This window comes from Notolepis coatsorum (genome assembly GCF_963971535.1).
Source record: "Notolepis coatsorum genome assembly, chromosome: 3".
In the NCBI taxonomy this organism is placed as follows: Eukaryota; Metazoa; Chordata; class Actinopteri; order Aulopiformes; family Paralepididae; genus Notolepis; species Notolepis coatsorum.
Genome location: NC_140167.1, coordinates 182921140 through 182933281, shown reverse-complemented (window position 1 = coordinate 182933281; position 12142 = coordinate 182921140).

Genomic DNA, 12142 nt, shown 5'->3' with positions numbered 1-12142 from the left:
CACAAATGACATAACTAAAACGTTATTTTCTTTTCGCTCGACAAAAGAGAAATACGCGAGTAGCTGCCTGGGCGCTGCCATTATCAGTCAGGAATCTCAGGAATAGTAAACAAAACACGCCCCCAGCATAGCGTTTCCTCGCAGCCAGGCAGACAGGATATGAGGATAATAATAATAATAATAATAATAATAATAATCACTACCGCTCGCTATCAATCTACGCCGTATATAACGCAAATAACGCAGTGACGAACCATTCAGTAACGTAAGTAGCGTTACTGAATTTGAAAAGTAATGCGTTAGAGTACTATTTATCGCAAAAAGTAACTTCGTTACTGTAATGCGTTACTTTGTAACGCGTTAGTCCCAACACTGCTGTTTGATGAACATTGTTACTCAGTTGTAAGAGTACCCTTCCTGCTGACTTGTCGTACAGAACTTGTAAGTCGTTTTGGATAAAAGCGTCAGCTAAATGACTAAATGTAAATGATACAGGAGCGACCACATACTGGACTCAATACTAGACTCAATACTCGACTCAATGCTAGACCACATACTAGACCACATACTAGACTCAATACTAAACCACATACTAGACTCAATACTAGACCACATACTAGACCACATACTAGACTCAATGCTAGACCACATGCTAGACCACATACTAGACTCAATACTAAACCACATACTAGACCACATACTAGACTCAATGCTAGACCACATACTAGACCACATACTAGACTCAATACTAAACCACATACTAGACCACATACTAGACCAGGGGTTCCCAAACTTTTCAGGCCGCGACCCTAAAATAACAGGGTCAGAGAGCCGCAACCCCCACTATTATAGGAGGTAAAAAAAATTATATATATATATATATATATATATATTTTTTTTTTTAATAAATGGAAATGTATGGTTGAAACATGCACACGTTAAAACGCACACACACTAATAAGCATTGGAGGCTTTTAACCAGGGCCGGACTGGGGAAATCATTCAGGCCAGGAAATATAGTGCAAAATATAGCCCCAGTCAGGCCACTTTTTAAACAGGGGGTCTGGTCTGGGGGTCCCCCACCAGGACATTTCTTGTTACAAAGACTTCATTTCCTGCATTCTGGTACAGGCATTTTTTTATTTGTACCCTTTAAATGCCAGTGTTTGTGATGGCATCACAAATTATTGTTAAAAAACAGGCTAGCATAATGTATGATTAGCAACAACACTGATTTTGATGGATTTTCAGTTTTTTTGTAATGTCAGATTGAAAATAATACAATCTTTTATTCAACTTCAGCCCTGATCATAACACCACATATTAATTTTATAATTCTAACCCTTTAAATGCCAGTGTGTGTGATGGCATATATTTGCAATATATCAAATGCAAAGTAGATTTTTCTGGGGGGGGATTATTACAGGCTAGCATGTGTCAATGATTAGCAACAACAGTTTTTTGTAAGGGTCCCGCCTCCACCAATCACATGCGGCTCCTTTTGTGTGTGTGTGTGTGTGAGAGCAAGAGAGAGAGAGAGAGAGATAGTTCTCCAACTTGTGTGAGATGCAGTGATCTCCTGGTTGTTCCCCACCTAGGTTATCTCTAACTATTGCGCTGCTGCAACTATAAACACTGTCCTGGCCTGCTTCTAAGTTCAGTGGCCTGACTGCAAAAAAAATAAAAATAAGAAAATGGATTTAATTTATTTTAATTTTTTTTGGAAAGCCCCAGGAGAAAGTCTCTCTCCTACCTGCTGCCAGGATCAGTGCGGCCTCTCTCTCCTACCTGCTGCACACCTTTTTGTTCATTTGATTCATGGTTTAGTTGACACCTTACAACACACACACTTACCACTGATTTACTGACACACACACATACTCTGTTGTATTTCGTTTATTTAATTACTATTTGTAGCAGGGTGGATTATCCCTGCTTCGTGGGAACGGGTGTGCACAGTCACTGGGTAGCGGGACACAGTAGAGCTCCGTCTGACTGCACCCTCGTCTTTGGGCCTGGAGCGTCAAACTGGAGGCCGGCAGTGGGAGTGGATGAGGCCCGGGATTTACCAACCTGGTCTGGTACTCTGGTCTTCCTCGCCCTTCCGGGGCGGTCATCAGTACTCCCCCACTCGCTCTCACTTCCCCCAATACCTCCGTTAACCCTCCCACACCTAGTGACTGATAGATGAATAAATAGATTCGTTCCTCCCGCAAGCAGTACCCTCCCTTGATGACCACTAGAGCAGTGGTTCTCAAACTTTTTACACCAAGTACCACCTGAGAACGTAGCTGACTCTCCAAGTACCACCATATGACCGGCGTTAAAATACAGTCTATTCAGCTATGCACAGTTCACGCAGGAGGCAAATGTATTCCTAATACCATTATTTATTGTTAACTTTTGTCAGACACAGCCACAATGTACAAAGGGATAGCACTAGAACTAGCAAACGCTTCCACACAACTCATACAATGCAAGGGGCATTGAGAACATAATAACTAACATTCTCACATAGCAAGTGAGAAAATTAAGAACAACTGTATTTCAGCAAATGTACTTAATTCTTTCTCTATCTCTATCTCTCTCTCTCTCTCTCACACAGCAAGCAATTGTCCGTCATTCTCTCACACACACACACACACACACACACACACACACACACACACACACACACACACACACACACACACACACACACACACACACACACACACACACACACACACACACACACACACACACACACACACACACACACACACACTCATTCTCTGGCTCCATACACTGCCAGTAGGCATTACGTGCCTGCATCTGTGCCCATTACATTGAGTATGACAGACCAGCAGGGCCTGGTGGTTATAAGGACCACGCTGTAACCAACAGGTCACAGGTTTGATTCCCGTATGGCAGAAAAGTACACCAGAATGCAGGAAATTAAGTGTTTGGCGCTCAAAGTTTCCTGGGGGAGGACCCAAGTCCCCCCCCCCCCCCAATGTTGAAACCAAACCTATGCCCTTTTCGTCCCACTACATGTCACCATAAACGCCTCTCAACTCTGGGGTGGTTCCCACTTCTTTAAAAAAAATAAAAAGCCTGAGTCACACCTGTAAAGTTTTGAAATGAATTGTTCAACACAAGATTTTTTGAATGTTTACCCTTTAAATGCCAGTGTTTGTGATGGGCATCACAAATTATTGTAAAAAAGAAAAGAAAACACATATTCAATAAATTTTTGAATGTTTACCCTTTAAATGCCAGTTTGTGTGATGGCATCACAAATTATTGTTAAAAAAAACACAAAAAAGTAAAATATTTTCAATATATCAAATGCAAAGTACATCTTTCTGGGGGGGGATTATTACAGGCTAGGCATGTGTCAATGATTAGCAGCAACACAGATTTTGATGGATTTTTTGTAATGTCAGATTTAACACCAACTCTTTTCAGAAAAGTGGGAGTACTTCATTTTTTATCTGACATTACAAAAAATATAAAAATAAATGGTTATGATCAGGGCTGAAGTTGAATTAAAGATGTATGACTGTTTAGACTGCATTACTCTCTGTCACAGTGATCTCCTGGTTGTTCCCCACTAAGGTTATCTAACTATCGCGCCGCCACAACCAGAAACACTGGCCTGGCCTGCTTCTAAGTTCAGTGGCCTGACATTTTTTTAATTTTATTTTTATTTCTTTTTGCTTTTTTGGAAATTTGTTTTCAAGTACCACCAGCAGTACCACCAAGTACCACTAGTGGTACGCGTACCACAGTTTGAGAACCACTGCACTATAGACCTTAATGACTGTAAGGGGAAAGGGTTAAATAATAATAATAATAATAATAATAATATTACCCGCATCAAAAAGGGTTAGGGTTAGACTCAATAATGGACACGCACACACACAATTCTCGTCTTAGTTCGTTTAGTGTTACTTATACTGGGCAGTGACAAGTATTACTGGCAGTGAGTCAAATGGCATATAATATTATTATTCCTAATTACTAATAATTATAATAATAATATATATATATAACACGTATACAATAATACCTTTCTCTAAGGCTTTACATATTACGGCAGCATTAATGTACCCCAGGAAGAAACAGGGTTAACTAGACGGGAAATCAATAGGCATGACCATACACGTTATCACACTCAAAGGAAATGAAAAGGTGGGCCCACTTTACCAAACAAAAGTCCTATACTAATGCCGGCATGTAATGTTTATGGGGTACCCCTATGAACTGTAGTTAGCAACATTAGCTTCGCCCGTAGGCCGCGACACACTGTGTACTGTGCAATAGGATCTTGGTCACCGAAGCGGCAGTGTGGTAAGTCCGGGTGGTAAGATGGCGTCGAACGCTCTCGTCCCAGGAGCTAGCAAGCTGTGTTAGGCAGAGGGGGCAGTAGCGGGCTGGAGGCGCGTGCTGGGTGATGGCGACCTCTGCTGGACGGGACGAACTCCCGTGCTACTGTAGTCCACGGAGGACGCCATAGTCCATGTGCTGCACACAGCAGCATCACATCTGGACAAGAGGCAGGGGAACTATGTGAGAATGCTGTTCATCGACTACAGCTCAGCATTCAATACCATAGTCCCCTCCAAACTCATAGCCAAGCTCAGGGACCTGGGCTTGAACTATGACCTGTGCCAGTGGGTCCTGGACTTCCTGACGGGCAGACCCCAGGTGGTAAGAGCCGGCAACTGCACCTCCTCATCCATCACGCTCAACATAGGGGCCCCCCAGGGCTGTGTTCTGAGCCCGCTCCTCTACTCCCTGTACACACATGACTGCGTAGCACAGCGGAACAACAACACCATCATCAAATTTGCTGATGACACAGTAGTGGTGGGCCTGATCTCTGCCAACGACGAAAGGGCCTACCTGGAAGAGGTAGAGAACCTGTCACAGTGGTGTCAGGAGAACTGCCTCTCCCTGAACGTCAGCAAAACAAAAGAGATGATTGTGGACTTCAGGAGGTCGGGGGTCAAGGACTACAGCCCCCTCAGCATCGACGGGGCACCAGTTGAGAGAGTGAACAGTTTCAAGTACCTCGGAGCCCACATATCCGAGGACTTGACATGGACCACACACATTGACAGTGTTGTGAAGAAGGCACGACAACGCCTCTACTTCCTCAGGCGCCTAAGGAAGTTCCAAGTCAGTCAGAAGATCCTTAGGAACTTCTACTCATGTACAATAGAGAGCATCCTGACCGGCAACATCACCTCCTGGTTTGGGAATAGCACTGCACAAGACCGTAGCAGACTACAAAGAGTGACACGTTCAGCCGAACGCACAATTAGAGGGGGGCTTCCCACCCTCCAGAACATTTACAACAAGCGGTGCAAGGGGAAGGCTAAGAGAATTATTAAGGACTCGAGCCACCCGAACAACTGCCTCTTTGAACTGCTGCCGTCAGGCAAGCGATACCGGAGTCTTATGGCGAGCACAGAAAGACTCAGAAGGAGCTTCTATCCCCAGGCCATCAGGCTGCTAAACGAACAATAATCGCTAAACGAACAATAATCACTATGCAACAACCATCAAATGCACACAGCACACACACCCACACGCACACACTCACTCAAACAAACAACACACTGCAGCACCCACTCTCCACACTTTAGATCACACAAACACACTTACACTTTATATTTATTGATAAAGGATTTGCACTACAACTCGTACACCTACTGTGAATTGTACCTAAACTGCACCTCGTCCATTTATGCCTTGCACTATATAGTATTGTATATTAGTACACTGCACAGTATTGTATATTGTATGGTAACTACGTCTACGAACATTGTACATATGTCTAAACTGAACACTGTGACCTCTTTTTTTACTTCTAATTTTTACTATGTTTTTATTTCATACTTATCTTGTCATGCACAGTCTCTGGAGCGCAACAGTAAGAAGCATTTTGTACAAAAGTATTCTGTACTTCTGTATGACAACTATTAAAGAAACAAACTTGCTAGGCTGCCGACCGCCGGTGCTGAGAAGATGTAGACTGCCGGCGCTGACAGGCTGCCGGTGCTGGGTTGACACGCTTTAATAATCTGGAGGCTACCTTAACTGAAGCTACTCTGTGGGTCCTAGACAGCCCTCCTGCTAGCCGAAACATGCAACAACGCACGGTGTCTCTAACCACCAGTTCTCTTCAGGCAACGCTTGCCGGGCACCTCGCTGGAGGGGATAACGTTAACATAAGCCAACTTGGCTATACCGCTTTCTTCTAGGATAACTCGTTGTATCACTAGGGTTATTCAGTGGGGATATTCAACACGCTACTACGCTTATATTTCTAGTATAACCCGTAATATATTCAAGTTCAATACGTTCACCTGCGTGGTCCACTACGGGGCTCTTCCAACGACACGACCATTCAGGTCCAAGTCCAATGTCGAAGAGGCTGGTTCTCTCCACTTCCGTTTCAGTTGACTTGCTTCTCCTCCATGCCTCTCTCGTGCGCTCCGCCTGCCACCGCCGCCCCCTGCTGGTACTGCCAACTAGCCCCACAGGAAGAACTGGGTGAATTGAATATGATTCAGTTTAATGTTTATAATCCATATTCCAGCCGGTGAGAGAAGGAGAAACTTGCGTCATTGTTCAGGAGAATATCAATGGAAACTAGTTAACATGTCTTTGTGCACAAAGGGGAGATAAAAGGCAAGTCAGCACTTCTGAATAATAGTCGAATATTCAGGGTGCTACATTTCCCCCCACTTTGAACTTGCTAAGTCCTCTGCAAGTTAATTTAATGGAACTCCGATTAACGCATGCATGAATACGGTCCTGAGACCAACAGTTTCATACATTAGACCGACAGTCTCACACATTAGGCCAACAGTTTCACACACTCCTTCATGAATTGTGAACACTGTTCAACAAACACACTCTTCAGCACGTAGTCCTGGCGATACCGAGCGGGTAGCCAACCTCTGGTGCTCCTCTGGGGCCGGGTTGGTTCGACTCCCCGTCCGTCCGACTCCGTGTCAGATCCTTCAGTGCCTGTTGGCGGGTCATTGACCACGGCCTCGCCCCCTGGGGCCATCGGTTGGCTGCCAGCGGCACCCTCTTCGACCCTCGTCTTTGCCGTCCTCTCCCGAGGGGTCCGACTCCACCTCTCCTCCCTCGTCCGGCGCGTCTTCAGCGACGACCCGAGGGGCCCGGGTGGGTTACACGCCCTGGGACCCGGTTCCCGAGGACGATAGCCGGCAGGCTCCGCATCTGTCCCAGACGAGCTCCGTGAGCGCGTAGGAGCCCTCCGGCGGACCCGCGCACGCCCTTCCCGATCGGAAGTTAGGAAGGAACGGGGCTTGAGCTGGTCCCGATGTACAGTCCTCTCCAGGCCCCCTTCTTCGGGCCGGACAACGAACACCGGCGTCCCCTCGTGGCTCGGTGTAACCACCGGATAGGGCGTAGGTTCCCCCCTGGACTTTCGGTCGTGGATCCGCTTCGCTGTGGCTCCCGCGGCCTCCGCAGCAGCCTTCCATCGCTCCTTCTCCGTAGGTACAGCCTCTGGTTCTGACCGCATCGGGATGCGCGGCCGGGAGCCAGCGCTTCCGTCGGGCCGGCCGCAGTGGTATCGAATCCTACGAATACTACGGCACGCTACCACACCTCCCTCCCCAGACCAATGTCTGGCGGTCGCCAAGTCGGACGACCCGCCTGCTGCTGTGTGGGTGGCGTCCTGTACTTGTGGGAGAGGAACCTCACCGCCCGGTGCTTCCGTCGGGCGTGGTTCTCCCATCGCGCGGGGGCACTCGCGGCCGATATGGCCGGGCTGTTGACAGGTGTAGCAGATCAGTCTCCCATCCTCGCTCCGGCGGGGTAGTCTGCGCGGGGTAGAGGGCACGTCTCCCCTCCGTCGGCTTCCGGCGAAGCCTCTCTGGGGCGTGTCTCGCTCCTGTTGAAACGCCTGGAAGAGCTGCTCCAGGCGCGCGCCCAACTGCTCCTGGCCGGCGAAGAGCTGTCGGATGGACTCCTGGAGTGCGGCTATGTCCAGAGGTGGCTTGCGTCTCCCGACGACGATGCCGTGTATCATGCCCCGGGCGGCACCCCTCGCGGGGGGCAGGACCACCTCCTCTTCGGACCAGTCGATCGCCGCCAGCATCACTTGAGGGAACGTCCGCGTCCCGTCCTCCCTCACATACCTCCGCATCTCCCGCCTCAGGGTCTCGTCTCTTAGGCCCACCACAAACTGTTCCTGCAGCAGGCCGGCGGCGTCGGCGACCTGTGTGGGCGCCCGACGTCGTAGGCGACGAATCCTTTCCTGCAGGTCGTAGGCGAATTGTCGCACCGTCTCCCCGGCGGTCTGTCTTTGGTCGTAAAACTCCCCCAGGCGGACACTGACAGGGGCCTTGTCTCCGTAGGTCTCTTCCAGGAACGCGAACAAGGCTTCTGTGTCTGGGGCGGTTCCCTCCGTCAGGAAGCGCACCGTTTGTTTCGCCTTTCAGGTGGAGCTGTACGACCTCCGCTTGTTCCTCAGCCGGCACTCGACTGGCACGGAGATGAGTCTTCATGGCCTGGATCCAGTCCTCTACAGGCAGCTCTCCCCTCTCTTTTTCTCCCCCAAACTCACTGCACTTTCGCTCTTGTTGGACGTACACGGTGGAGGGGCCGGTGGGGGGTTCGCGGCCGTCCCGGTCGAGAGCGACCTGAGTCTTCTCCAGGGCCAGGGCCTGTCGGTCCAGCATGCCGGCTTGGCGATGGGCTTTGGCCGGCAGGGCCTCCACCTGTGCGGTCAGTTCCTCCATGCGTTCGGCCTACTCTTTCTTTACCTCGGCGACTTGCTGCTTCAGTAGTGCCGCCTGAGCCCGACACTCCTCCTGCAGCTCCTCAAACTTCGCCGCCATCTCCTGCGCGGCGTGGGTCTCCTCTTCGGACATCGTGGGTCTCTCTACGGGTCCCGGTCAAGGGAGTAAGTTAGGATGTTGATCCTGTTCGTGACGCCAAATGTAACAGGGTGGATTATCCCTGCTTCGTGGGAACGGGTGTGCACAGTCACTGGGTAGCGGGACACAGTAGAGCTCCGTTTGACTGCACCCTCGTCTTTGGGCCTGGAGCGTCAAACTGGAGGCCGGCAGTGGGAGTGGATGAGGCCCGGGATTTACCAACCTGGTCTGGTACTCTGGTCTTCCTCGCCCTTCCGGGGCGGTCAGCAGTACTCCCCCACTCGCTCTCACTTCCCCCAATACCTCCGTTAACCCTCCCACACCTAGTGACTGATAGATGAATAAATAGATTCGTTCCTCCCGGAAGCAGTACCCTCCCTTGATGACCACTAGAGACCTTAATGACTGTAAGGGGAAAGGGTTAAATAATAATAATAATAATAATAATAATAATAATAATAATAATAATAATAATAATAATAATAATAATAATAATAATAATAATAATAATAATAATAATAATAATAATAATAATAATAATAATAATAATAATAATAATAATAATAATAATAATAATAATAATATTACCCGCATCAAAAAGGGTTAGGGTTAGACTCAATAATGGACACGCACACACACAATTCCCGTCTTAGTTCGTTTAGTGTTACTTATACTGGGCAGTGACAAGTATTACTGGCAGTGAGTCAAATGGCATATAATATTATTATTCCTAATTACTAATAATTATAATAATAATATATATATAACACGTATACAATAATACCTTTCTCTAAGGCTTTACATATTACGGCAGCATTAATGTACCCCAGGAAGAAACAGGGTTAACTAGACGGGAAATCAATAGGCATGACCATACACGTTATGTTCCCCCTAAGGTGCGCCCGTGCGCGCGCGCGCACATGGCAAAACGCTCCCGCGCACATCTGAAATAGGTCGCAAAAAAAAAAAATCTTTTTTAACTTTTTTTTTTTTATTCAACAAACATGACCATGTTCACGTCTTAAACTCATACTGAGGCCTTAGTTTTGGTTTTAAATTGCATATCATAATTCATTTATTTATTGTCACACAGAGCAGAAGAATTTTGCCAAAACAAACCAATAGTATCCAGCTGCAGAACGGCAGACCAGCCACACTCTCAGACCCAAACGCATTTCATTTGATTTAATTATACATCAAATGATTTACGTCATGGATTGCAATGCCTCGCTTGAATGAAGTTAACTTTTCACCTGGATAACATTAACATTCAGGGTGAATGTAATGTGAGAAATTGGGATAAAAAAGAAATATATATATATATATATATATATATATATATATATATATATATATATATATATATATATATATATATATATATATATATATATATATATGGTCGGACATATCCGACCAGCATTGCTGGCTCCTCACAATGCAAACGCGAAAATGTACATTACAGATGAACTGCAGAGAAAATTTCCAATTTATCATCCCGGTCGAGACTAATTGGAAGCGGAGTGCAACGCGTGCAAAGCTTGACCATATGTTTATGTGTCTAATAAAGGTGCTGACGATCTCAAAGCTCACATGGACACAGCAAAACATTACAAACAAAGCAGTGCGAGGCGAGAGTTTGATGGCAAAGTTGACCAAATTGATTGAAGAATGCAGCTATACAGAGAGAGAAAGAAAATAATTGAAAACTATTTTGATGCCTCAAAATGATGTTTTGGTTTGATAAGATGCTTATGATACAATCATAAGGATTATGTGTGTAATAAATTAGTTTAGTACACTAATTGCAACAAATCTGAAACTGCATAGTGCACTTTTAAATTAGTATCTTTGTGAGGTTACTGTTTTATAATTTATATTACATATTTTTTAAAGCTGGATTTTCTAATACAGAAGAGGTATTATTTAGAACATTACATCCTATTTTTCTTGTTATTTATTTTGTCCAGTAAGACTTGAAAATATATATTATTTTGTCATAGGTTGATTTAGTTATTTTCTTGAGATTTGTCAGATAGATTACTTTAGGCATAATACAGCATGTTGAGTAACTTTGGTTATAGAGAGATATTATTTTGTTATATAAAATAATATAAACAATAATTGTATATCCATACAGAGGAGGTATACTTTAAATATATTATAATGATAAGGCATCTTTGAGTAAACTTTGATTAAGTATCTTGAGGCTGAAGGCAGAGTGTCCTCTTTTAAAAAAATCACAATATGGTCACCCTTGAAGTCGCATTATAATTCACTTAATAAAATAATGACGAGTCAGCCTCCTAAAAAGACAAAAGTTAGTGACACGACTCACACCGCCGCCGCCAAAGTAAGGACTATGCTCTGTATCGTCAATCAATGGTCAAATAAATATTTGATTAAGGAATATGATATGCCTTTTTGTATTATTTCTCTGTGTATCAGCAAAATGTATATATTTTTATGTTAGACATTAAGGGAAATTAAGATTCTCAGATTTTTTACAAACCGCCGCTTATCAACTAACCGGTTAATCGGCAGGTGACGTATGTTGCTCAGTAGTTGCTGATGTCTGCTCAGGAGGTTTGAGTGTTTGCTCAGACCAAAAAATAATTAGAGGGAACATTGGTTATCACACTCAAAGGAAATGAAAAGGTGGGCCCACTTTACCAAACAAAAGTCCTATACTAATGCCGGCATGTAATGTTTATGGGGTACCCCTATGAACTGTAGTTAGCAACATTAGCTTCGCCCGTAGGCCGCGACACACTGTGTACTGTGCAATAGGATCTTGGTCACCGAAGCGCCAGTGTGGTAAGTCCGGGTGGTAAGATGGCGTTGAACGCTCTCGTCCCAGGAGCTAGCAAGCTGTGTTAGGCAGAGGGGGCAGTAGCGGGCTGGAGGCGCGTGCTGGGTGATGGCGACCTCTGCTGGACGGGACGAACTCCCGTGCTAGGCTGCCGACCGCCGGTGCTGAGAAGATGTAGACTGCCGGCGCTGCCGGTGCTGGGTTGACGCGCTTTAATAATCTGGAGGCTACCTTAACTGAAGCTACTCTGTGGGTCCTAGACAGCCCTCCTGCTAGCTGAAACATGCAACAACGCACGTTGTCTCTAACCACCAGTTCTCTTCAGGCAACGCTTGCCGGGCACCTCGCTGGAGGGGATAACGTTAACATAAGCCAACTTGGCTATACCGCTTTCTTCTAGGATAACTCATTGTATCAC